This window comes from Pongo abelii, chromosome 20 (genome assembly GCF_028885655.2).
Source record: "Pongo abelii isolate AG06213 chromosome 20, NHGRI_mPonAbe1-v2.0_pri, whole genome shotgun sequence".
Taxonomy (NCBI): domain Eukaryota; kingdom Metazoa; phylum Chordata; class Mammalia; order Primates; family Hominidae; genus Pongo; species Pongo abelii.
This window is the reverse complement of record NC_072005.2, coordinates 24077040-24104052: the sequence shown is the minus strand read 5'-3', so window position 1 is coordinate 24104052 and position 27013 is coordinate 24077040. Positions and strand designations below refer to the sequence as shown.

The window sequence follows — 27013 nt, the reverse complement described above, 5'->3', positions numbered from 1 at the left end:
ATGCATAATTATAATACTAAAAAATCAAAACACAATTAATGGATGTGTGGTGGCATACCCTAAAACATATAACACAAAAATCTATAATTGCAAAACAAAGTTAAAACATAGAATGTAAAACTTATTAGATAACTTGGGAGGCCAAGGCAGGCAGATCATGAGGTCAGGAGATCAAGACCATCCTGGCTAACATGGTGAAACCCAGTCTCTACTAAAAATACAAAAAAATAGCTGGGCGTGGTGGCGGGCGCCTGTACTCCCAGCTACTCAGGATGCTGAGGCAGGAAAATGGCATGAACCCGGGAGGCAGAGTTTGCCATGAGCTGAGATTGCGCCACTGCACTCCAGCCTGGGCAACAGAGCGAGACTCCATCTCAAAAAAAACAAAAACAGAAACAAAACAAAACAAACAACTTATTAATCATCAACTAGATTTAGGAAATCTTAGAAGAAGAAAATGAAGAAAAAAATAGAGGTTATTTGAAGATAAAAAAGGGTGAAAACTTCCCAAATTTTGATGTAATAAAAAAAAATTTTCTAACCAATAATACTTAAATTTACTTCACTTTAAAAAGATGAAAATAAAGAATTTCCAAAATAAAAGGTGAAGATGTTCATCACCACTAGCACAGTTCTACAAAAAAATGGTACATGGTGGCCAGGCACCATGGCTCATGCCTGTAATCTTAGTTTTAGGAGGTCAAGGCTGTCAGATCACTAGAGATTAAGAGCTTAAGATCACACTGAGACTCTGGAAAAAAAAAAAAAAAGCTAAAATGAGTCAATTTTGCTTAAAAATAAAGTAATAATGAACACCATCATAAAACTGAAGTAGAGGATGTAGAGAAAACTAGTCCTTAGCCCCTCTCCTCCCATAGAGCAATGATGGGAAAAACAAGTTTTCCTCCTCTCCCAGCTTCCCCGTCCCTTTAGTAATTTTTTCTTAGTGAAACTCAAGGTTACTTCACAACAACTCCAGTTTCTCTGTTCTGGGCAACATGACAAGGTCACAAGACGAGCTTGAGTAAGACGTGTACCAGCTGCAAGGCCTGCTTTAGTTTGTTAAGTTCCTGTTTTCCTCCCAATGCAGCTGCAAGGTCAGCATAACCTGTCACTGTTTAATTAACTGCCTTTGTTCTGCTTCTGTGAGCCTGCTTGCTTGCACCAGGAGCCTTGTGCCACTAGATGGCCACCATGCACATATAAAACACAAGCCCCATCCTTGTCCAGGGCTCAGCTTTTTGGGTGAGAATCCACTGAGCCAGTGCGCACCTTAATAAAATCCTCCAGTTTCACCCACTGGCCTCTCCTGCCTCCTGTTTTCCACAACACTTTGGTGAGCCAGCCAGGAGATGGAGACAACAGGTTTGCTGTCTACGTTGCCTTTAGGTGTGAGGCCCCAAGCCAGGAGAGACCCATGACTTCAGGTGCCATCAGGAGAACTTAAACCTGAAGAAGGGATCAGCTCTCCCACAACCCAGTGCCCCTCCCAGACAGCACAACAGAATCTAAGGGGCTACAGGACGATTCCAGGAACAGTGCGCTACAGGACCATGGTAAGGTTTTGGGGCCCAAGGCAGGAACTATCCCATAAGGATGGAAGGGGAGCCCGATCACCTTCCAAGGTGTAATTAGTAGACTGACACAGGATGCAAGAGTGGTTTGCAAAGTCAGGGAAACTTACACCCCAAGTGACTAGGGCATAAGAGTGGCTCACGAAGTCAGTTAGGAAAGAAAACGGGGAGTGGGACGGTGTGTGACTGTGTGTGAAAAAGATGGTTTTGGGAGGAACCAATGCAGACAGTGACATGTGGGGGCTGCAGGTCTCTTAGTATAGACTGCGCTCTGAGCGAATTGTGGGACCAACCGGGACTAGTGGCGATCCACATATGGCTTATGGAGGTGCCCCACAATTTAGTAATTGTGAGGGGATTAACAAACTCCAAAGCTAAGCAGCATCTGAAAATGCCTGCAGGGGGGATGGTTTAATTGGTCTGAATCGAAAGGAAGAATGAATGTGTTGTGCTGTAATGGGGAGGAAATGGGAGGGAAGTCAACAAAACCCACCCCATTAGAATGTATGTTAAGGAACTTTAAGAAAGGTTATTCGGCGGACTATGGAATTAAGTTGACCCCCAGAGGCTGAGAACTCTCTGTGCAATACAATGGCCCTCTTTTGATGTTGGATGGCCAGATGAAGGAAATGTAGATAAGGAAACAATTGGCTGTGTATTTAAGGTGGTAACTGGGGTCAGAGGACAGCCAGGGCACCCAGACCAGTTCCTTTATATTGACTCATGGTTAAATATAGTACAGACTTGACCTGCATGGTTGCAGCCTTGCCTGGAAGCTTTTTGCTCAAGCTGAGCCTAAGCCACCAAAAAAAAATCAGCTTTGCTAGAAGCTACAGAGACAAAGCGAAAGCCACAGGAAAGATAGGAAAAACAGTTTTGGAGGAACCACCGGAGGAGATAGAAACCCCTCCTCCCTATGCACCAATCTACTCACCTTTACCAAGGCCGGCCGCTGAGCAGCCCAACTCAGATGGTATCATGCCCCAGGCTACATCCTAAAGGGGCAAATCTGAGCCCCTGTCCCAGGAGGCCAAGAAGGAAGTCAAGATGATCAAGCAGGCCACCTTCGATTTGCCCACACCAGAGCTTTGCAGATGCCCCTCCAGAAAACACAGAGACCTATTTATTATGATGAACAGGGCCAGGTCCAAGGGGGGCAACAGACTTTTATTTACCAGCCTTTTTCTACCACTGATCTTCCAAACTGGAAACATCATACCCCCTCCTACATGGAGAACCCCCAGGACCTCATAGATCTGATGCAGTCTATCTTCCTAATGCACAATGCAACCTGGCCAGATTGCAGGAATCTCCTCCTAACGCTGTTTAACACCAAGGAGTGTCAAAGGATAGCCCAGGCAGCTCTCTGCTGGCTAGACGCCAGTGTGCCTGAAGGCACCCTTAATGTCCAGGCATATGCTCAGGGCCAATTCCCAGAAACAGATCCCAACTGGGACCCAAATGATGCAACCCAGCTTCAGCGCCTGCAAAGGTACTAAGAAGCACAGCTGCAAGGATTGACGGAAGGTGGAAAAAAGGCAATCAATATAAGGAAGGTCTCTGAAGTACTCCAGTGAATTGATGGGAGCCGTAGCCAGTTTTATGAGAGACTCTGTGAGGCATTCCAGTTTTACACTCCATTTGACCCTGAGGCTGCTGAAAATCAGTGCATGGTGAATGCAGCATTAGTAAGACAAGCCCAGGGTGACATCAGACAGAAGCTGCAAAAGCTAGAGGGTTTTGCAGGAATGAATGCCACCCAGCTTATAGAAGTGGCCACCAAGGTGTACATTAACTGTGACCAAGAGGCAAAAAAGGAAACAGAGCAGAGGCTTAGGAAAAAGGCCAACCTGTTAGCAGCAGCCTTCACAAAAAGAAAAATTAACATTGTAAAGGTACGCGAATGTTCACATGGCTGTGGGCGTGGAAGAGGCCAAGTTGAACAGGGAGTCAAGAGATGGCTGAGGCTAAAGGGAGGTCAATGTGTGCAGTGCAAAAAGAAGGGACACTAGAAAAATGAATGTCCAGAGGGCAATGAAGAGAATGGCAAAGGCTATGAAACAGAGGCCCCCAGCCAAGGGCTGCCACACCCTGAGGGAGCCAGATGCTGACCTGATCGGGCTGGCAGAGAATTAAGAATATGAGGACTAGGACCAACCAGGCTCCTTCTCCCTAGTTCCCCAGGATCCCATGGTCACTTCTAAGTGGGGGAGGTGGGGAAGGAGGCCCTCCTCTGGGAGGCAGGCCAGGAGAAGGCATTTAAAAAAATCAAAGAAGCCTTAACTAGGGCTCCAGCCTTAGGACTGCCAGGTCTAACTAAGCCTTTCTTTCTATAGGCCCATGAGTGGAAGGGAATGGCTATAGGAGTCCTAACTCAGGTCATGGGATCACGGCATCGCCCGGTGGCATACTTATCCAGGCAGTTGGACTCCATGGCACTGGGATGGCCCCCAAGCTTCAAAGCATTAGCCCTACTGGCATGGGAAGCTGACAAACTAACTCTAGGACAGCAACTAACCATCTGAGTATCGCACTGAGTTATAACATTAATCGATCAGAGAGGGCACCATTGGTTATCAAATCCGATAATGACTTGGTATCAAAGGCTTCTATGCAAAAATCCTCACATAACTCTAGAGACTGTGAACACTCTAAACCCAGCTACTTTGCTCCCAATTGAATCAGAACCAGGAGGCCCTCTTCATTGCTGTACAGACACAGTCGATGAGGTATTCTCAAGCTGGAGAGATCTTACAGACCAACCCCTCAGGGACCCAGATATTGAGTACTTTACAGATGGAAGCAGTTTTGTACTGGAAGGAGTCCAGTGGGCTGGGTATGCAGTGGTAATATTGCACTCAGTGGTGGAAGCTCAGTCTCTGCCCACAGAAACTTCAGCCCAAAAAGCAGAGCTGATAGCTCTAACAAGAGCCCTTTTGCTAGCAAAGGACAAAAAGATCAATATTTATACTGATTCCAAATATGCTTTTGCCACATTGCATGTCCATGGAGCTATATATAATGAGATAGGAGTTTTAACTGCCAGGGGCAAAGAAATAAAATACAAAGAAGAAATTCTACAGCTCTTAGATGCTGTATGAGCCCCAGAGAAGGTAGCTGTTATGCACTATAAAGGACACCAGAAGTCAGGGACACCAGAAGCCAAGGGAAATGGAAAAGCAGACAGAGAAGCAAGATGGACAGCAATGACTGCTCCACACTCTAGAAAAGAAGCCCTGACCATGCCTCTCCTCCTGGAATCTCCCCTCCAGGAGACCCGAAGTTACTCTCCAAGTGACAGGGCCTGGTTTGCCCAAGAATCTGGAGAATATATTGAAGGAGGATGGTGGAAATTATCTAATGTGAGACTAGCCATCCCTGAAATGGTAGCCTCCAAATTTGTGAGGCAATTCCACCAAGGAACTCACATGGGAAAAACGGCACTAGAGACGCTATTAGGACACCACTTCTATGTGCCATGGCTCACTGCCATCACATGAGCCATTTGTGAACAATGCCTAACTTGTGCCCAGAACAACCCATTACAGGGGCCCACCAGGCCCCTGGAAATGCAGGAAATAGGGGCTGCACCTTGTGAAAATCTGCTTATGGAGTTGCCCCAAGCAGGAGGATATTGAAACATGTTAGTACTTGTCTGCACCTTTTCAGGATGGGTCAAGGCTTTCCCCATCTGGACTGAGAAAGCACGAGAAGTAACTAAAGTACTGTTAGGAGACATTATCCCCGGATTTGGACTGCCCCTGACTCTAGCGTCAGACAATGGACCAGCATTCATAGCCAAGATAGTTCAAGAACTAACACAGCTATTGAAAATAAAGTGGAAGTTACACACAGCCTACTGGCCACAGAGCTCAGAAAAAGTGGAACACATGAACCAGACACTCAAACAGCTGCTAAAAAAATTTTGCCAAGAAACTCATCTAATGTGGGATCAGGTCCTGTCCATGGTCCTCCTCCGAGTGAGGTACACCCCCACCAAACAAACTGGGTATTCGCCCTATGAGATCTTGTTCGGTCAATTTAAAGGTGATATCTGTGAACTAGACGAATTAGCCTTAAGGAGACAGATGCAGGCTTTAAGAATAGCCATGCAAAAAAATCATGGCTGGGTATGGGAAAGAATGCCCATAAGCCTCGCAGACCCAATTTATCCCTTTAGACTCGGGGACTCTGTTTAGTTTAAAAAATGGAATCCAACAACACTGGGACCCATATGGGATGGGCCCCATATTGTAATCTTGTCTACTCTCACTGATGCTAAAGTTGCAGGAATCATGCCTTGGATTCACCACAGTTGGCTGAAACTGGTAGCCCAAGACAAGTGGACCAGCCAGCAGGACCCAGACCATCCAACCCAGCTGATCCTATGATGGGACCAAGGTGCCAGTGAAGACCACAACAGCCCTGCTCTGGTCACTTCGGAAGCTGACCAGTCTACACACGGCGGAAGCTTGAGGAAACAACAGCCCTGCTCTAGTCACTCCAGAAGCTGACTCGTCTATGTACGGCCAAAGCTCGAGGCATCATCAGGAAAGTAAAAGTGGTTAGAAATCTCAGGTCTGGAAACTTCCCTTGTAATATTAATTGTTTTACTATTGTCCTGTTGCTTTGCTCAACCTCCTCCTCTAGGAAAGGACCTCTTCTCTCCATGCTAGGTATAAATATGTTATTCATTACTTTTGCTATTCCCCTTAACCATGTTGAAGGGAGAATCCTTAGAAGGATACCCCCACTGCACTGACAATACGTAGACAGGAAACACCATGACTAGAACCCTGTTGTACCACACTTATTATAGGTATGCAGGGACCCATTGAGGAACTTGCACACACGACCAGATAACCTACTCAATCTGCAACCCAGGAAGTGGCCAGCCTTATATATGTTATGACCCAAAGTCCTTACCTAGAGCCTAGTTTGAGGTTCATGTCAGGTCAAAAGAAATAAAAGGGGAATAACCATAAAGAATTAAAGATAATGAATGGCCCCCTGAAAGAATAATGCAATACTATTGCCCAGCCACATGGGCAGATGGATCATGGAGATACCGCAACCCTATTTACATGCTAAATCACATCATATGGTTGCAGGCAGTACTGCAGATCATTACAAATGATACTGCAAGAGCCTTAAATTTGCTGGCTTGGAAATCTACAGAAATGAGAAATGCCGTTTATCAAAATAGACTGGCTTTAGACTACCTCCTAGCCCAAGACGGAGGAGTATGTAGAAAGTTCAACCTAACTAATTGCTGTCTAAAAATCGATGACAATGGAAAGGTGGTCAAACAAAAAGCTACAAGAATTCAAAAATTAGCCCACGTTTCAGTCCAGACTTGGAAAGGATGGTCTCCAGATTCCCTCTTCAGAGGTTAGTTCTCATCCCTTGGAGAATTTAAAACCTTAGTAAGCATAGTTCTAGCCATATTAGGAGTCTGCCTCATACTCCCTTGTCTCTTACCTCTCCTTGTCAAAAACATCTAAACGGCCACAGAGGCTCTTGTAACCAGGCAAACTACTACACAACTAATGGCTCTAACTAAATATCAGCCTTTGCCAAATGAAGAAATCTTGCCTTTTCATGAAAAATTAAGTCTTAGTGATGCTTTCTATTAAAAGTCATTTATAAAAAGTGTCAAAGGGGGAAATGAAGTAGAGGATGTAAAGAAAACTAGTCCTTATCCCCTCTCCTCCCATAGAGCAATGATGAGAAAAACAATTTTTCCTCCTCTCCTAGTTTCCTCCTCCCCTTAGTAATCCTTCCTTAGTGAAACTCGAGGTTACTTCACAACAACTCCAGTTTCTCTGTTCTGGATAACATGACAAGGTCACAAGACGAGCTTGAGTAAGACATGTACCAGCTGCAAGGCCTGCTTTAGTTTGATAAATTCATGTTTCCCTTCCAATGAAGCTGCAAGGTCAGCATAACCTGTCACTGTTTGATTAACTGCCTCTGTTCTGCTTCTGTGAGCCTGCTTGCTTGCACCACGAGCTTTGCGCCACTAGATGGCCCATGCATGTATAAAAGACAAGCCCTGTCTTAGTCCAGGGCTCAGCTTTTTGGATGTGAATCCATTGTGCCAGGGTGCACCTTAATAAAATCCTCCAGTTTCACCTACTGGGTGTCTCCTGCCTCCTATTTTCTGTAACAAAACCACATATAAAATAAAAGTCTATATTAAATGTAAATATACAAATATAGAAATCTTTACTATCATAATAATGATGCATAAAACCCTTAAAGCTCCTCTGTAGAATATTTAAAACAGAATACAATCTGCATAAATATGTTAATAAATACACAAAATAATTTTTATTTATTTATTTTATTTTGAGATGGAGTATTGCACTTGTTGCCCAGGCTGGAGTGCAATGGCACAATCTTGGCTCACTGCAACCTCTCCCCCCTGAGTTCAGGCAATTCTCCTGCCTCAGCCTCCCAAGTAGCTGGGATTACAGGCATGCACCACCATGCCTGGCTAATTTTGTATTCTTTAGTAGAGACAGGGTTTCTCCATGTTGGTCAGGCTGGTTTCAAACTCCTGACCTCAGGTTATCCGCCCACCTCAGCCTCCCAAAGTGTTGGGATTACAGGCGTGAGCCACTGCACCCAGCCTAAAAATTTTTAATGTTAATAACAAACTGAAAAATATAGAGGTATAATTTTATATTCAATTGAAGTTGTCATGAAATTAAAGTATATTGTTTGAATTTTAAGATATTTAATGTAAACTCCATTTTTTAAGATAATATGGTTTGGCTGTGTCCCAACCGAAGTCTCATCTTTAATTCCCACATGTTGTGGGAGGGATGTGGTGGAAGGTAATTGAATCATGGGGGCAGGTCTTTTCTGTACTGGTCTCATGATAGTGAATAAGTCTCATGAAATCTGATGGCTTTATAAGGCAGAGTTTTTCTGCACAGGCTCTCTATCTGCCACAATGTGAGACATGCCTTTCACCTTCCACCATGATTGTGAGGTCTCTTCAATCACATGAAACTGTAAGTCCAATAAACTTCTTTCTTTTGTAATTTGCCCAGGGTAAGGTACGTCTTTATCAGCAGCATGAAAACACATGAATAGACAACATGATTATAAAGATAATAATTAAAGAAACTATGCAAAACAAAATTAGAAAAATAATTGAAGCACATCACTACACAATTAAAATAAAATTTAAGGCAATAAAACAGTAAATAAGAAAAAACATACCACACAGGAACACATAAAACAGTAACAATAAAACCAGTAACTTCATTTTTAAGAAGCAGTTTTAAATATAAATTAATTAAATTACTTAATAAAAAGAAATGTAATCTCAGGACTTTGGGAGGTTAAGGCAGGCTGATCACTGGATCTCAGAAGATTGAGAAACAGCCTTGACAATGTGGCAAAACTCTGTCTCAACCAAAAATACACAAAAAACTGGCTAGGCGTGATGCTACACACTTGTAACCCAGCTACCTAAGAGGCTGAAATGAGAGAATCTTCTGAGTTTGTAAGTTGAGGCTGCAGTGAGCCATGATCACGACACTGCAAACTAGCCTGTTGACAGAGTGAGACCCTATCTCAAAAATAAATGAATAAACAAGTAAATAAATGAAATTATAAAAAGAAAAAATAAAATGCTTTACTGGCTTAAGAAGAAAGCAAACAGTATGTTGCCTACAAGGGAATCATCTCAGCACTAAGTCAAATAGGCTGAAAACCACAGAGTGAAAAAAAAAAAAAAAAAAACTATATTTTATGAAAATAGTAACTACAATTGTGTATTAGATATGTTTTAAGTGCTAACATGAGACAAACACTGATATTACATACTCATAAAATAGGTTGATTTACCACAAATCTATAATGATTATATCTACCTATCTGTATGTATATGTATATATAACATAAGGTCTCCAAAATATACAAAGAAAATATTGACAAAAGTAAAGCAAGAAATACATAGAATATAATTGTAGACATCAAGACCCCATTTTTAATAATAGAAAATTCAGATTAAAAAATCAACAAGAAAACAAAACCTAGACGACATTGTAGAACATATTAATCATTTTGCATATAGAGGAATACCTGAGTGGATAATTTATAAAGAAATAAAGATTGTATGGTTCACAATCCAGCAGACTGTACAAAAAGTGTGTGCCAGCATCTGCTTCTGGTGAGTGTCTCAGCAAGCTTACAATCATGGTTGAAGGCGAAGAGTAACTGTACATGTCACATAATAACAGACAGAGCAAGTATGAGGTGAAGGAGCCAGGTTCTTCTAATAAACCTGCTTTCATTTGAATTAATGGAGTGTAAACATTTTGATTACCAAGAGGATGGTGCCAAGCTATTTATGAAGACTTTGCTCCCATGACCCAAACACCTCCCACCAGGTCCCACATCTAACATTAAGGATTACACTGCAGAATAAGGTTTGGAGAACATGAACATCAAAACTATGTTACAGACCAACTAGGTTTAACAGATGAGCACAAAACTTTCCAGTCAAAAGCAAGAGAATACACAATATTCTTATTTGCATCTGGTATATTCTGTTAGGACACATACTAAGTTTTATCAAATTTAAGAATGCCAGCTGGGTGGTGTAGCTCATGCCTATAATCCCAACACTTAGAGATCAAGGTGGGAGGATCACTTGGAGTTAAAAGTTTGAGGCCAGCCTGGGCAACACAGTGAGACTCTATCCCTACAAATAATCAAAGAATTATTCAGACATGGTACTTTATGTTTGTAGTCCCAACTACATGAGACACTGAGGAGGAAAGATCACTTGAACCTGGTAGGTTGAGGCTGCAGTGAGCCAAAATCATGGCAGTACACTCCAGCCTGGTTGACAGAGTAAGATCCTGTCTCCAAACAAAAACAACAAACACAACAACAACAACAAATAAATTTAAGAGGACCAAAATTATATACTTTGTGTTTTCTGACCAAAACTGAATTAAGCTAGAAATTAAAAGTAAAACTAAAAAAAAACCAAAAATATATGAAAATAAAACACACTCTTCAACATATGTTTGCTCAGGAATCAAAAAATAATAATTTTTCAAAGATGTCAATACAACTTACAGTGCTAGACAAATTCAATATAATCTTCATAAAAATCCCAATAGCAGTTTTTTAAAGAAATATTGTTTAAAATGTTAAAATTTTATTATGACCTCTAGCCAAACACCCATGAAAAAGAACAAAGGTGCATTATAATTTCTGATTTTGAAACATATTAAAAGCAGCAATAACAAACACAATGTGGTACTGACAAAAAGACAGATAAACAGATGAAAGAACAGAGAGCCCAGAAATAACCCTCCTGAATATGGCCAAATAATCTCCCACAAAATTGACATGAGCACACAATAGAAAAAAGATAATTTTAAAACTGAATATCCATACTGAATTATCCATACTGAATATCCATACTGAATTATCCATACTGAATATCAATGCTGATAAAATTAAGTTCGATTATTTCCTGAAACCATAAGTGAAAAATCTTTTAATTAGACATAGAAGATAACTTCTTTTTTTTTTTCGTTTTTATTTTGAAATGGAGTCTTGCTCTGTTGCCCAGGCTGGAATGCAGTGGCACGGTCTCAGCTTGCTGCAACCTCCGCCTTCCAGGTTCAACCAATTCTCCTGCCTCATCTTCCCAAGAAGCTGGGATTACAGGCGCCCGCCACCATGCCTGGCCAGTTTTTATATTTTTAGTAGAGATGGGGTTTCATCATGTTGGACAGGCTGGCGCAGTGGCTCACGCCTGTAAGCCCAGCACGTTGGGAGGCCGAGGTGAGCAGATCACAAGGTCAGGAGTTCCAGACCAGACCAACTAACATGGTGAAACCCCATCTCTACTAAAAATACAAAAATTAGCCGGGTGTGGTGGCATGTGCCTGTAATCCCAGCTACTCAGGAGGCTGAGGCAGGAGAATCGCTTGAACCTGGGAGGCAGAGGTTGCAGTGAGCTGAGATCATGCCACTGCACTCCAGCCTGGGCAACAGAGTGAGACTCTGTCTCAAAAAAAAAAGAGAAACCCATGTTGATTGTCGGTAGAAAACAAGCAGGCATCCATTATTTTATGTTATAAATGTACTTCTTATAACTAAAAATAAAATTATTATCAAATACAGCAATTCCATTTATGAATCTATATCTAAAATATGCAACATAGGACCTTCAAGACATATTTGATACAATGGAATATTATTCAGCCTTAAAAAAAATCTTAAAAATCTTGTCACATTTAAAGATACACTTTGAAAATATTATGTCAACTGAAATCAGCCAGTAATGAAATCATAGATATTATTATTTCAATTATGTAAGATATATAAAATAGTCACACTCATAAAAACAGGAAGTGGGAGGGTGTTTGTTAAGGGATGGAGAGAGCATAAAATGAGTAGATGTTACTTGATGGATATTGAGTCTTAGTTTTACAAGATATAAAATTTCTAGAAGTCTTTTGCATAACAATGTGAATATAGTTAACATACCTGAAATACACAACTTCTTTTTTTTTTTTTTTTGAGACAGGGTCTCAATCTGTCACCTAAGCTTGAGTGCATGGCACAATTATGGCTCACTGCAGCCTCACAGTCCCAGGCTCAAGTAACCCTGCCCCTCATTCTCTCAAGTAGCTGGGACCACAGGTACACAACCCTGCCTGGCTATTTCTTAGAAAAAAAAATGTTTGTAGAGAGGGTGTCTCCACATTTTGCCCAGGCTGGTCTGAATCTTTTGGGCTCAAGCAATCCTCCTGTCCTGGCCTCTCAAAATCCTGGTTTTACAGATGTGAGCCACCACCATGCCTGGCCGTGACATGTACATTTAAATAGATTTAAGAAAGTAAATTATATGTTATGTGTTTTTACAACAATTACTTTTTAAAAAAACTGAAAAAAATACCAAATTATAAATCTTTTTAAAAATTACCTCCAAATCACAAAGTGTTTGTCTCACACAAAGGAAATACATATTCATCATTAAACACATGACGAAAATGAGACTATTTCCAAGGCTACTCACTTAGACAAGATAAAACCAACATAGAAAATGAGCTAAGAGGTAGGGCACAGTGGCTAATGCCTGCAATCCCAGCACTTTGAGAGGCTGAGGTGGGCAGATCACCTGAGGTCAGGAATCCGAGACCAGCCTGACCAACATGGAGAAACCCCGTATCTAATAAAGGAAAATACAAAATTTGCCAGGCGTGGTGGCACATGCCTGTAATCCCAGCTACTTGGGAGGCTGAGGCAGGAGAATTGCTTGAACCCTGGAGGCGGAGGTTGCAGTGAGCTGAGATAGTACATTGCACTCCAGCCTCAGCAACAAGAGCAAAACCTCGTCTCAAAAACAGAAAAAAAAAAAAAAGAAGAGAAAAAGAGAATGAGCTAAGAAAGAATATATACAAGATAAGCTACAACAAAAATTGGGATCACATTTGCAGATATAAACACACACATATCTGATTGTGATAGACATATGGCCCATTTATCTTTTAATTAAACCCCACATTAACTTAAAGTATAGAAACAGAATTGCCAATTATCTAAAATTATAATACATAAGTAAAACCAAAAACATAATAAATTGATATTAAGAAATTTACAGTAAAAAACCACAATATAGAACTACAAGACAATAATAAATGTTTACTCATAAAATCTAGTTGGCAACATCAATGTACATTAACAAATAATTTGTCTAGATAACTGCAATGTTTGACTGTAACTGTGCATTCCCAGAAGGCAGGCATTTTAAATTACTGGTATCTATGGTATGGCAATAAAATTTCAGAGAAAAGGAAATACAATCATAAACAGGAGATGCTAATGAGAAATTTTTAATAGATAAGCATTTAAAAGAAACTAGTGTCAATTTTTGTTTTAAATGTTTGCTATTTTTACACAAAATAAAACTACTGTAATCCAAATTTAGAAGCAAATAATACCTTACATTGCTAAATTATACATATATTTAGCAGAATATGGTTAGAGTCTCATATATAAAACAAATAAACTGTTACTATTTAGATATAGGCTGACAAAAGTGGTTGAAAATTTTATAATTCCTTTTTGCCTGCCTGCATACTAATTGCCTAATTTAATTCAGGTACAACATGTAAATTCTAGAATATTGCCCTAAATGTCTGAATCTAAAATTGCAGACAAATTTAAAGTAGAAAATAGTAAAAGTTTACATGGAGAGTGACATTAACAAGACAAAAAAAAAAAAAAAGGCACCCTATTTGCTTATCCCCTGACAGCAAGAAAATTTGTCAGCCATTCCTGACGAAAATGCCTTTTTAAGAGAATCACACATCATGGTTTACACCGGTAATGACGGCTACATGATACATTAAAGAATTGCTTGCAGTCAAAATATTAAGACTTGCCTGGGTTATGTAACAAGACCCCATCTCAAAAATAAGTGCCTTTGGCCAGGCACATTGGCTTACACCTGTAATCCCAACACTTTAGGAGGCTGAGGTGGGTGGATCACCTGAGGTCAAAAGTTCAAGACCAGCCTGGCCAACCTGGTGAAACCCAGTCACTACTAAAAACACAAAATTTAGCTGGGTGGTGGTGGGCACCTGTAATCCCAGCTACTCCAGAGGCCGAGGCAGGAGAATCGCTTGAACTCGGGAGCCGGAGGTTGCAGTGAGTCAAGATCGCGCCACTGCATTCATCACTGCACTCCGGTCTGTGTGACAGAGCAAGACTCCGTCTCAAAAAAAAAAAAAAAAAAAAGTGCCTTTAAGAGAGTTCTGAGATCCAGGAAGGGAGTTGTGAAACTCTGCTAAAGCCCAAGATTGAAGGTAATTCTGTTTAGAAGGCAGGCCCTCATTCAGGTGGCAACTACAGGACTACTGTTGTTGGCTACAGACAAGAAAATGTTCCACCTAACTTGGTTCCAGTGAGAATTTTGAACTTACTCTGTAACCATCCCAAACTCTTCCCAGTCACAGTCTGGGGGAGGTCCTGTCCTTCCAGAGGCCTAGAGGAAGACCCCCATTTATAGCTATGCTGAGAGGCCTGCAGACCTTGGCCTTTACTGTGGTTGCTGAGGCAGTTCCATGACTCATTTCCAGCTCCCTGAGCCACAGTTCATGGCCGGTTCTGCCTACGTAGAAACCCAAAGTGACCTGGGAAAATTCTCTCTTGTACTCAGTGAAAGCCATGCTCATCACATCCTGATATAAAGAACACCATATGCAGACCCGACTACAGAAACCTGCCCCTGGGTCTGCAATGCACACCAAAGTCATGAAAGATATTCACTCTGTCCAAAAATTAAATGAGAACTACAACTATCCAAGCCCTTTTTTTTTTTTTTTTTTTTTTTGGAGAGGGAGTCTCGCTCTGTGGCCCAGGCTGGAGTGCAGTGGCACGATCTCGGTTCACTGCAAGCTCCGCCTCCCGGGTTCACGCCATTCTCTTGCCTCAGCCTCCCGAGTAGCTGGGACTACAGGCGCCCACCACCACGACCAGCTAATTTTTTTGTATTTTTAGTAGAGACGGGGTTTCACCATGTTAGCCAGGATGGTCTCGATCTCCTGACCTCGTGATCCACCCGCCTCGGCCTCCCAAAGTGCTGGGATTACAGGCGTGAGCCACCGCACCCGGCCTATCCAAGCCCCTTTTAACAAGACAACTAAAGGTGGACCCTTGTGCAAACCCAGCAGCCTTAAGACCAAGCTACAACCCCTCTTCACCACAAACCCAGAGGGCATTCTATCACATTGGGGGCCAAACAAAAATTTATTTTTACTTTCTGAAACCAGTTTATAAAATCTTGAAGAGATGTTTGCTGCTTTAAATTTACAGACCCCACTGCAAAACAATTTTTTCTTATTGTCAATGCTTCTATTTTAACATAGCACTGAAAGTATGTGGATGAAGAAATAGTCAAAAGAAAAATTTAGTCATTGAAATTGAAGACCAAAAGTAAAACGTTGCTGTTGGTAGATCATGTAATCTTATATATATTAAAAAAACATAAACAGTACATTAAAACTTGTTTAAACTAAAAATATAAAATTAACATACAAGTATAAGTTATGGTTCCATATACTTAAAACAAACGGTCTGATAAAAGAGAAAAAAAATCTTATTTACAATAGCAATGAAATAATTAATTTTAGAACAAAATTTAAACAAGGAGCTTGTAAATCTTTTAAGTGAAAGATATATCAATGAAAAAAATTAGAAGACACAAATAAATTTAAAAATATTTTATTTCTACTGAAAGAATAAGTATTGTGAAACTGCCATATATCCAAAGTGATCTCTAGATTCAATAAACTCCCTGTCAAAATTCCAGTGTTTTTTTTCCACAGTAATGAAAAACACAACCCTAAAATATACATGAAACTACAATAAACTTTGAATAGCCAAAGCAATCTTAAGAAAAAAGAAGAAAGTAGAAGGACATCATACTTTATAACTTCAAACTATATTTCAAAACTATGGTAATGAAAACAGGATGAAATGTGCAGAAAAAATGAACAAGAAAACCAATGAAACAGAAACCACCACTCTTGTGCATTTCAGACGTGATGTAAAAAGAGAACTTAAAAAATAGTTTAACATAGAGTATCTCAAAATTATGGAGATATCTCTCTGTCCACAAAAACAAGAAAAAAGAAGTCAGATTGTGCACTCTTTTTGTATGTCATGAATAGTACTTTAGCTGTCACTGTAAATTTGAAGGAAGAACACTGAAGGGAAATTAGAATTCTTAGAAATTTTATAAACATAAGACAGAAGATGCCCCTATGTGAGAGTATAATTTTTAAAAAATTTCAGGCTTTCCAGAAACTATTTCCTTTTGAACACAGCTTCCCATATCACTTTAAAGACTTGCTTTCTTCTTGATTTGGACCTCTCAACCATGTCATCTGCTGTATTCACTCTCACCTACCTGGGGGTTCATCTACCATCTCATGTCACTTCATATTCCAGGGCTCTTTTTCTTGCTCCAGATAGGTGATCAGGTCTGGCTTAGAGACAGCAATACCTGTTTTATTAAAAATAACTAATATGAATCTTGCTCATATTCTCCAATTACCAACTTAGTAATGTGCTCAGTAAAGAGGATATAATAGAATATTCTAATAAATTTATCCCAATATACTAATTTATAACAGAAATGTTTAAATATTTAGAAAATACTTTTATTGGTTGGGCGCGGTGGCTCACGCCCGTAAACCCAGCAATTTGGGAGGCCGGGATCACGAGGTCAGGAGTTCGAGACCAGCCTGCCCAAGATGGTGAAAACCCGTCTCTACTAAAAATACAAAAATTAGCTGAATGTGATGATGCGTGCTTGTAATCCCAGCTACTCAGGAAGCTGAGGCAGGAGAATTGCTTGAACCCGGGATGTGGAGGCTGCAGTGAGCTGAGATCATGCCACTGCGCTCCAGCCGGGATGACAGAGTGAGGTTCCGTCTCAAAAAAAAAAAAAATAGACACATAGATAGATAGATTGACTGAGTATCCACACCTATCCATGTTCAACAGCCAAAGATAACATTTTTAATATTGCAGATCACGAATTCATGGTGAGAATTCTGCATGGCATATAAGAAGCCGTGATGTAGAGAAGGCTGTGATATATAGAAACGAAATATTTTTCAGAGACCCTTGACTATCATAAGCGTTTATAAAAGTAGTTAAAAAAACTCATTAGGGAGAAAAAACACAAGTATAGAAGTAAAGATTTGCAAGTACAAGCACATGGCAATCCAGGAGGCACAGTGGACACAGCTCTTGATGTCAGAAATGTTTAGCTGAAAAAAGGTCATTTTTTTCTCTCTCTCCTCCTCCTCCTCTAGAATTATTTCTCAGATGACATTTTCTGGACTAATTATATCTGCATCTTTAGAATATGCCTTTAAAAATTTGAGCACCACATGTTCATCTCTTACCACCACACCCAAAGGCAGAAAGCCCAAGACAAAAAACTCTACCCATTTCTGTCCTTTATAACAGAAAGGATTTAGGAACTATAAGTTTCTCTGCAGCTGGGCAAGGTGGCTCATGCCTGTAATCCCGCACTTTGGGAGGCCGAGGTAGGTGGATCACTTGAGGTCAGGAGTTCGAGACCAGCCTGACCAACATGAAGAAACCCCATCTCTATTAAAAATAGAAAATTAGCAGGATGTGGTGGCACGTGGCGCATGCCTGTAATCCCAGCTACTCAGGAGGCTGGGAGAAGAGAATCGCTGGTACGTGGGAGGTGGAGGTTGCAGTGAGCTGAGATTGCACCATTGCACTCCAGCCTGGGCAATAAGAATGAAACTCCATCTTTTAAAAAAAAAAAAAAAAGAAAAAATGTATGTGTGTGTGTGTGTGTATGTGTGTATGTTTTTTATTTTTTTGGTCCTCAGGTTCTCTCCTCTGCTGCAGACACCAGCGGATCACAAGGTCCGCTTGTGATCCCAGACGGGCGGATCACAAGGTCAAGAGATCGAGACCATCCTGGCTAAGACAGTGAAACCCCATCTCTACTAAAAATACAAAAAGTTAGCTGGGTGTGGTGGCGGGCGCCTGTAGTCCCAGCTACTCAGGAGGCTGAGGCAGGAGAACGGCGTGAACCCAGGAGGCGGAGCTTGCAGTGAGCCGAAATGGCGCCACTGCACTCCAGCCTGGGCACAGAGCAAGACTCCGTCTCCAAAAAGAAAAAAAAGAAAAGAAAAATGAGGCACAGCACAGAGTCCCTTATATTCAGCAGTCTTGTCACAACACAAATACTTTTGATACAAATGAAGACAACCATTCTTTAAGTATCATATTATTTGCTGGCTCTTTAAAATTTACAGAGAAAACAGAAAGCAGCAATTTCTGAGTAAGTCTGCATTTAGAAAACAACATGTACACATGTACTAATGCAATGTTTATTAAGCAGGTACTGTGTGCTCAACAAGATGTTACAGAGCACTGTGATGATCCATTATTTAATTCTGATAAAACCCTGTGAGTTTATACTAAGTGTTCAATAATTCCAAGGATTTAGAATAAGAACTCAGCATTTTTATTTCTTCTTCCGTTTATCTGTCACTGATTTTTTTTAAAAATGTATAGAATATAGACAGATGAGAGGGATACAGATAGAGTTTCATACAATTTAGATGAATTTTTGTTGTGTTTATATTTACTATTTTGTGATTTGTGAATCAACTACTATATCTGCAAGGACAGAAAACAAGTTGCTAAATGTAATGTCTCTGCAAACAATGGTTTTAATAAAAAATTTAAAAATTAAGACCCTATAAATCATATTTATATTTTCCATTTATCTGCTTTTGGGTTTCAGAAAATCATGAGCACCAACCCTAAAAAAGCAACAGGATTCATCACCCAAAACTCTGATCTCTTCTAGTTAGTTCTGTGAGACAAGACTTCAGAGTATGGCAACACCTAAATAAGGTCTTCAAAAAGGGTGAATCTGATCAGGGCTGGGGCTGGGTGTAGAGCTAATGTAAAATTCTGTTTTTTATGCCACTGGGGAGTATTTTCAGTTCTGTTTCATTTTTTAAGTGTACCAAAAAAATAAACAAAAACTTAAATCTCAGAGTTTGTATAATTTTTAATCTTTTTAAACCCCACTGCTCTCTCAAGGTTATATCACATACTAATAAGCAATTTAAACAAATCTCTTAAGGTTTTCTAAAGTAGTTTTTTAGAAGATAAATAAGTATTCTTAGCAAGCTAAAAAAATACAAATAATAACTCTTTTGTTTATAAATACATGTTCAGGTGTAGACATCAGAAGTCTCAACAATATAAAGAAAATGGTGCAAATATATCCCATATTTTTGCACATGTCTATTTATTGTACCCACCATATGATGCATAATTAAACCACTTATGCAGTTGATAGTCAAGACTAAAAGTTCTTGCATGGTAGGGACCATGACTGCTTCATCTATTTTTCTAATGACTATATGAAATGGAATCAATTTGTTTATCTGTTTGAGTCTCCAGACCTCCTCCTTGTTTTTCACGCAAGTACCAGGGAACCAGAGAAACTCTCATCTGGGTACCAACCAAAGACATCTCTTGTACGATGGGAGGAACACACACCAGATGATTCATTTCTTTTACACTAAGACAGAAGCAAAATTAACCACTCTTGTCAGCCTGACACAATTCTGTTCTGGAGATTCTCAAATGTCTCAGATGCCTACCTAGGTGATTGTGAGAGCATTTCCAGTGACCCTGGGCTGATGGACCAATAATAAGCCAGCAGGAGAGACTCAGGCTGATTCTAAAAAGAAAATGAAACTATCCTGGTGGAGCTCCAGAACCTGGATCACCTGTCCTGATTAGCCAGCTTTTGGGTATGTAGAAGGACAATAACACTCTATTATCACATTTTCCAGGTAGCTATAGTTGTGCTCAAGGCTCTGGCTACTTTGTGGCCTTGATCTCTCACTCCTAAGAGGCTTGTTTACACTTAGAGATTCTGCCATCAGATTCTATTTAAACCTGTAGCCTCTCACATAAAGGTAGCGATGTGAAAAGGTCAAAGAGCCACACTCTCAAAGGAGGGATCTGAAGTGTCTATGTTGACATCTCACAATGCAGAAAATGCCTCCTGTTGGTTTTCTGTACATTCTCAAACTAAAGTCTGGTCCTGTTTTGTAAATTCCAGGCACAGACCAGAACTTATGTGCAGATTCTAGATAAAATCAACATCACTTTGCATTTTTGGCTGTTACAGCGAGTACAATCAAAGGAGAAATCTACTCACAGAGGCTGCTCTAGAAAATTCTAAATAATATTTTACCTAAAAAAAAGCTGACACAACATGAATATAAGTAGACAGTTTAATGGGGCCGAGCTTAAGCACTGTAACTTGAGAAGAAATATTCAAGATGCCTGGAATCTACACTGATTAGCAGCAATTACAAGTGGATTTGTGAAGGGAAAAAAAGAAGACAGACAGAGAGTGGAGTGATACAAACTAGTTTGTGAGAAATTCTTATTTGTTTAAATAAATAACTTATTATTGGTTTAACTTATACCTACTTTTGGCAATAGTGAACAGCTTCGAGAGATTAATATATAGTTGAAAGTAGGGAGAAAGACACAATTGTGCTCTTATTTTAATGTCTGAGTTTTATAAGTAAAAAGACTGGCAGACAGGCACAGTGGCTCACGCCTGTAATCCCAACATTTTGGGAGGCCAACGCAAGTGGATCACGAAGTCAAGAGATCGAGACCATACTGGCCAACATGGTGAAGCCCCGTGTCTACTGAAAAAAGTAATACAAAATTAGCCAGGTGTGATGGCACATGCCTGTAATCCCAGCTACTCGGGTGGCTGAGGCAGGAGAATAGCTTGAACCTGGGAGGAGGAGGTTGCAGTGAGCCGAGATCATGCCACTGCACTCCAGCCTGGTGACAGAGCAAGACTCCATCCCCCCCAACCCCCCCTAAAAAAAAAAAGACTTGCATTTCTCAAACGAAACTTTTGTTTTGTTTTTTAATTTATAGACCTAGATTTAGAATTTGGAACTGCAGATTTAGGTCCTGGATGGGTGGAGTAGCAGCAGGTGTTACCTGCAATTGTGAGCATTTTACCAAGAGGAGAGAAAGAGAAGTGGAGATTCTCATGTCTCCATGTCTACTCAATGCACATTTGTTACACTGATTGGGTTTCTGGGCTCCATGGTCTCTGAATTAGTTTCAGGTCTGAAGATACAAGTCATTGAAAGAAGTAAAATGGTTAATATCTGCCCTATAAAGTTTGTAGAAATCTAGGCCAGGCGAGGTGCCTCACACCTGTAATCCCAGCACTTTGGGGGGCTAAGGTGGGCGGATCACCTGAGGTCAGGAGTTCAAGACCAGCCTGACCAATATGGAAAAACCCTGTCTCTACTAAAAATACAAAATTAGCCAGGCTTGGTGATGCATGCCTGTAATCCCAGCTACTCGGGAGGCTGAGGCAGGAGAATTACTTAAACCCAGGAGGTGGAGGCTGCAGTGAGCTGAGATTGTGCCACTGCACTTCAGCCTGGGTAACAAGAGCGAAATTCCATCTAAGAAAAAAAAAAAGTTTGTAGAAATCTGCTCTAGCCTCTCTAGAAGTGACTGTGGAGGACTATAGATACCAAATAGGCAGAGACACAATTCTGCCTGCATATTTAGATAAGAGCATGCACTTTACAGCATAATTGTGAGTTGGCTGGAAGCCTGAGAGGGAAAGTCCCCTCTAGAGTAAAGCTTGGTTGGCACCTTATTTGTTTATATTATGTCTGGTAATTCTAGGAAATACAATTTAAAAAAAATTCTCTTCAGCCCCAGAGAAACCACAATAATAGAAAAGACAGAGGTTGGGCATGGTGGCTTACACCAGTAATCGCAGCTTTGGGAGGCCAAGGCAGGTCGATCATGAAATCAGGAGATAGAGACCATCCTGGCTAACACGGTGAAACTCTGCCTCTACTAAAATAAAAAAAAGATAAAAAAAGAAAAAAGCCAGGCGTAGTGGCATGCCTGTAATCCCAGCTACTTGGGAGGTTGAGGCAGGAGAATCACTTGAACCTGACAGGCAGAGGTTGCAAAGAGCTGAGATCACACCACTGCACTCCAGCCTGGGCAACACAGCAAGACTCTGTCTCAAAAAAAAAAAAAAAAAAGAAAAAAAACTCATTACACAATTAAATCTGAATATCACATGTATTACAGTCAGTCTGCTTAAGAGATTGAAAAGACATAAAGATGGTTACCATAAATAGTTCACAAGTAGAAGAATTCACAGCACCATGTCATACATAGTTCATCCTAAATTCACCTGGTCATTTGGGAGGTCATCCATGTATGCTAATTGGTTATATTCAATGACAAAATAAGTTTTTCACATCTTCATGACAGAAGATAGTTCTGCAACTTGAAGCCAGCTGCCTGCTGAAGGTAGACTTTCACTCTTCTACAAAAGTGGTTGAATAGGGTGCTATCTTTTTGGCTACTTGCATTTTAAAGCAGTACCTCTCTCCTCCCTGAGGATGGGGTTACAGTACTCCAGCTTCCCTTCTTCTAGTGGCCAGTGTCCTCTTTTGTTTCCTACCATCTGCCACTGCGGTACAGCCCACAGCACAGGGCTCACAGCTGGCAGCTCACATCATAGGTGAACGCCAATTGCCACAGCAGCACTTTAGTGTCACATCAAAGAGTGAAGCCTGAGCTTCAGAGAGCCTCCCTGGGTAGAACTGCACCTTCACAATAATGGAAATGAGAGCATTATTGAAGCCACAGTTTCTATTTATAATGGTGACATGGAAAATATACTGCTGGATTTCCAGCATGCATCCAGAGAGACAGCTCCAAGAGTTCTCACTGTGACAGCCAGGTCTTTCACAGACATTATGGGATACTAATAGGGCTTCTAAAACAGGTACACAAAGCATTCTACAGAAAAACAGCTCTCACTCTGAGAAAGATTATATTGAGAGAAAAAAAAGAAGTTAAAAGCATCTTAAGAAAAAACTGAAATTAGATATAAGATTGATCAAGTCAGCCAGAAAATATTCCTCCAAAAACTATTTCTCTCTAAATACCCAAAGTGCATAGCTACTCTCAGCATGAGAAACATGAGTATTATGAAGAGGTATATTATCAGCAGAATCATAAAATATTTTTTTCTATCTCTGCTGCTCTCTAATTTTCTAGCCATTGAATGCAGAATCTATATTCAAATATATCTGACAACTTCCACCAGCACTTTTTGATAAAAAATTAAAATCTGACTGTGTTAATATAGTGGAATATATGTGAACCTGCAAGGTAGCTAACTGGAGAGCTACTACAGTTTTTGGGTGGCCACATTATCTGCCTTTATTTGTCCTGTAATAGCAGCATTCCAATTTGTGAAATGAAAGACACTGAAATTATGCTTACTTATAAATATTTCTATTGGTTAAATTAATAAGCATAGCAGACTAATATCTACTGTAACAATTTGGTAGTAAAATTTCTTTGGATATTAGATATAAATATGTAAGTAGGAATAATTTTAACATACTAGTCATAATGTATGTAGGATTTTTTTAAAAATTTCTTTAACTATATTTCAATTGAAAAACTTTACATTTCAAAAGTATGAATCACAATATTAAAATAATTAAGGAATTCATTCAAAGTAGACATTGTGGCTTTATATTCACACTATTGTAAAAAATACTATTAAATGTATATGAATGCAGGTAGTCTAACAACACCACACATAACTATGCTAATTGTACTGAAGTAATAAATAGAAACCAAGGTATGACAACATACTCCACTGTTCAGTCTATAAACTGAACTATCTTTGCTTTTGTAGTGTAAGTACTTCAGCCTGTAAATAATCACATTGGAGAAACAGGTTTCTGTCAATCAAATTACTCAATATCTTTTAGTCCTTATAATTCTGTTTTGCTAAATTTAATCCTATTTTTATGCTAAACTTTTGTGTGCTCTTGAAATGAGTTTTACTGTGAACAAATCTGTGTCAACCTTAAAAGACTAAAAATAATAAGAATAACCTTTTGCCAAAAGCAAAAACAAAGCAATTAATCTCAGGTCCCAGATAAAGACAATCATGAGTAAAAAAAAAATAAATATATAACAAAGATTTATTTAGCTGTTAATATGATTTACATATATTGCAAAAAAAGGAGATAAAAATCTACACATAATCTGTTTTAAGAAAAGAGATTTTAGTAAGATATTTTCTCTTATTTTTATGTGAACTAATTAAGCCTCTTATTTCTAATTTATATTTTCTTTTACAACAGCCAGGTCTCTAAACATGTTCTTGAACTCGTGGACATCTAAATTTTGCACATTGTGGACACAGGAAAGAATGTTTACGGAAGAAAAAGCAGAAAAGAGAAAGGTGTTATATAAAATTCATGGGTTCATATGAATAAAGCAAGTTCTTAGAGACCTATGAAGAGATTTAGATTCTGACACAATAATAGTGGGAGACTATAACATCCCACAGGCACTAATAGACAGTTAACTGAAAAAGAAAATTAACAAAACATTAGGACCTAAACTCAACACGTGACCAAATAGTCTTAATAGACATCTGCAGAACTCTTCAGCTTGACAAAAACATAATTCAACAAAAAGAAAACAACTTGAAACCATACAATTATATAAAAATTAAACAACCTGCACTTGAATAACTTCTTGATAAATAATGAAATTAAGGCAAAAACCAAGAAGTTCTTTTAAACGAATAAGAACAAAAAAAACAGGCCAGGGCTGGGCATGGTGGCTCATTCCTGTAATCCCAGCACTTTGGGAGGCCGAGGCAGGCGGATCATGAGGTCAAGAGTTTGAGACCAGCCTGGCCAAGATGGTGAAACCCCATCTCTACTAAAAATACAAAAATTAGCCCGTCATGGTGGCACACGCCTATAATCCTAGCTACTTGGGAGGCTGAGGCCAGAGAGTCGCTTGAACCCGGAAGGCGGTGGTTGCAGTGAGCTGAGATCGTGCCATTGCACTTGGCCTGGGCAGCAAGAGTGAAAATCCATCTCAAAAAAAAAATAAACAAATAAAAATAAAAATAAAAAACCAACACATCAGAATATCTGCAATACTGCTAAAGTGGTGTTAAAAGGGAAATTTATAGCATTTAATGCTCAAAAAGTTTGAAAGATCTTCATTTGACAACCTGACATCATAAATAAAAGAATGAAAGAAGCAAGAGCAAATCAATCCCTAAGCTAGCAGCAGACACAAATAACCAAAATCAGTATCAAAAAATCCAGGAATTAAGTCTATGAAAAAAAACAATAAGATAAACCACTAGCTAGATTAATGAAGGAAGAAGGGATGATCCAAATAAACACAATTAGAAATAACAAGAGACATTACTATTGACCCCCAAAAATATATTTGTCTACTATGAATACCTGTGTGCACACAAACAAGAAAATCTAGAAAAAATGAAAATATTATTGAACAAATACATCCTTCCAAGAATGAACAAAAAAGAAATCAAAGCCCTAAATAGATGAGTAAGAAGCTCAAAAATTGAATTAGTAATAAAGAGCCAACCAACCAAATAAAGCCAAGGACCAGAAGGATTCACGGCTGTGTACAAAAAAATGCTGGTATTATTTCTACTGAAACTGTTTTAAGAAATTAAGAAAAAGTAACTTTTCTCTAACTTATTATAGAAGAACAGCATTATTCTGATACCAAAACCTGGCTGAGATTAAAAAAAAAAAAAAATTCAGGCCAATATCTTTCAACATTCATGCAAAAATCCTCAACAAAATACTGACAAACCAAATTTAGCAGCATATCAAAAAAGCTAACCCACTACGATCAAGTAGAATTTATTTTGGGAATGCAAGGTTGGTTCAACATACACAAATCAAATCAATAAATGTGATTCATCACATAAACAGAACTAAAGACAGAAACTGCAAGATTACCTCAATAGATGCTGAAAAGGCTTTTGATAAAGTATCTTTTATGTTAAAAACTCAAAAACTAAGGCATTAAAAGTACATACTTTATAATAATAAGTTATTTATGACAAACTCTCAGCCAACATACTGAATGGACAAAACCTGGAAGCAGATGGGTGCAGTGGCTCACACCTGTAATTCCAGCATTTTGGGAGGCCAAGGCAGGTGGATCACCCAAGGTCAGGAGTTTGAGATCAACCTGGCTGACATGGCAAAACCCAATCTCTACTAAAAATACAAAAATTAGCCAGGGGTGCCTGTAATCCCAATTAATTGACAGGCTGTGGAAAGAGAATTGCATAAACCAGAAGGCAGAGGCTGCAGTGAGCCAAGATTGTGCCACTGCAATCCAGCCTGGGAGACAAAGGGAGACTCTATCTCAAAAATAAAGGAAAAAAAAAGCTTGAAGCATTCCTCCTCAAAAATTGGCACAAGGCAAAGATGCCTTCTCTCAACACTTCCATTCAACATAAAATTGGAATTCCTGGTCAGAGCAATCAGGCAAAAGATGACAATAAAAGGAACTTAAACAGAGAGGAAGTCAAGCTATCCCTTTTTGCAGATAACATAACTCTATGTCTGGAAAACTGTATAGTCTTGGTGGAAAAACTCTTTAAACTTACAAACAACTTCAGTATCATTACAGGATACAAAATAAATGTACAAAAATTAGTATCATCCCTGTAAATCAGCTACATCCATGCCAAATACAAATTATAAACACAATGCCATTAACAATTGCTGCAAAAAGAACAAAATATCTAGGAATACAGCTAACCAGGAAGGTGAAAGATCTCTATGATAAGAATTACAAAACAACGCTTAAAGAAGAAATGGCACAAACAAATGGAAAACAACTTTACACTCATAAGTAGAAAATATCAATATCCTAAAAATGGTCATACTAACCCCAAAATTTACAGA

The 27013-nt window shown here is 39.4% G+C and overlaps 1 protein-coding gene across 7 annotated transcripts in view; it reads right to left on the bottom strand.

The window, feature by feature from the left end:
- Positions 1 to 27013, bottom strand: part of LOC100455373 (zinc finger protein 254-like) — a 143089-nt gene that overhangs the window by 83150 nt on the left and 32926 nt on the right. For 6 of the 7 annotated variants that reach the window (XM_063720036.1, XM_063720037.1, XM_054540069.2 and 3 more), the window contains one exon: positions 16534 to 16629. The exons of the other annotated variant lie outside the window; for it this stretch is intronic. The gene's annotated coding sequence lies outside the window, so the exon portion shown is untranslated. The remainder of the gene's footprint in view (positions 1 to 16533; positions 16630 to 27013) is intronic. 7 annotated transcript variants of the gene reach the window in all.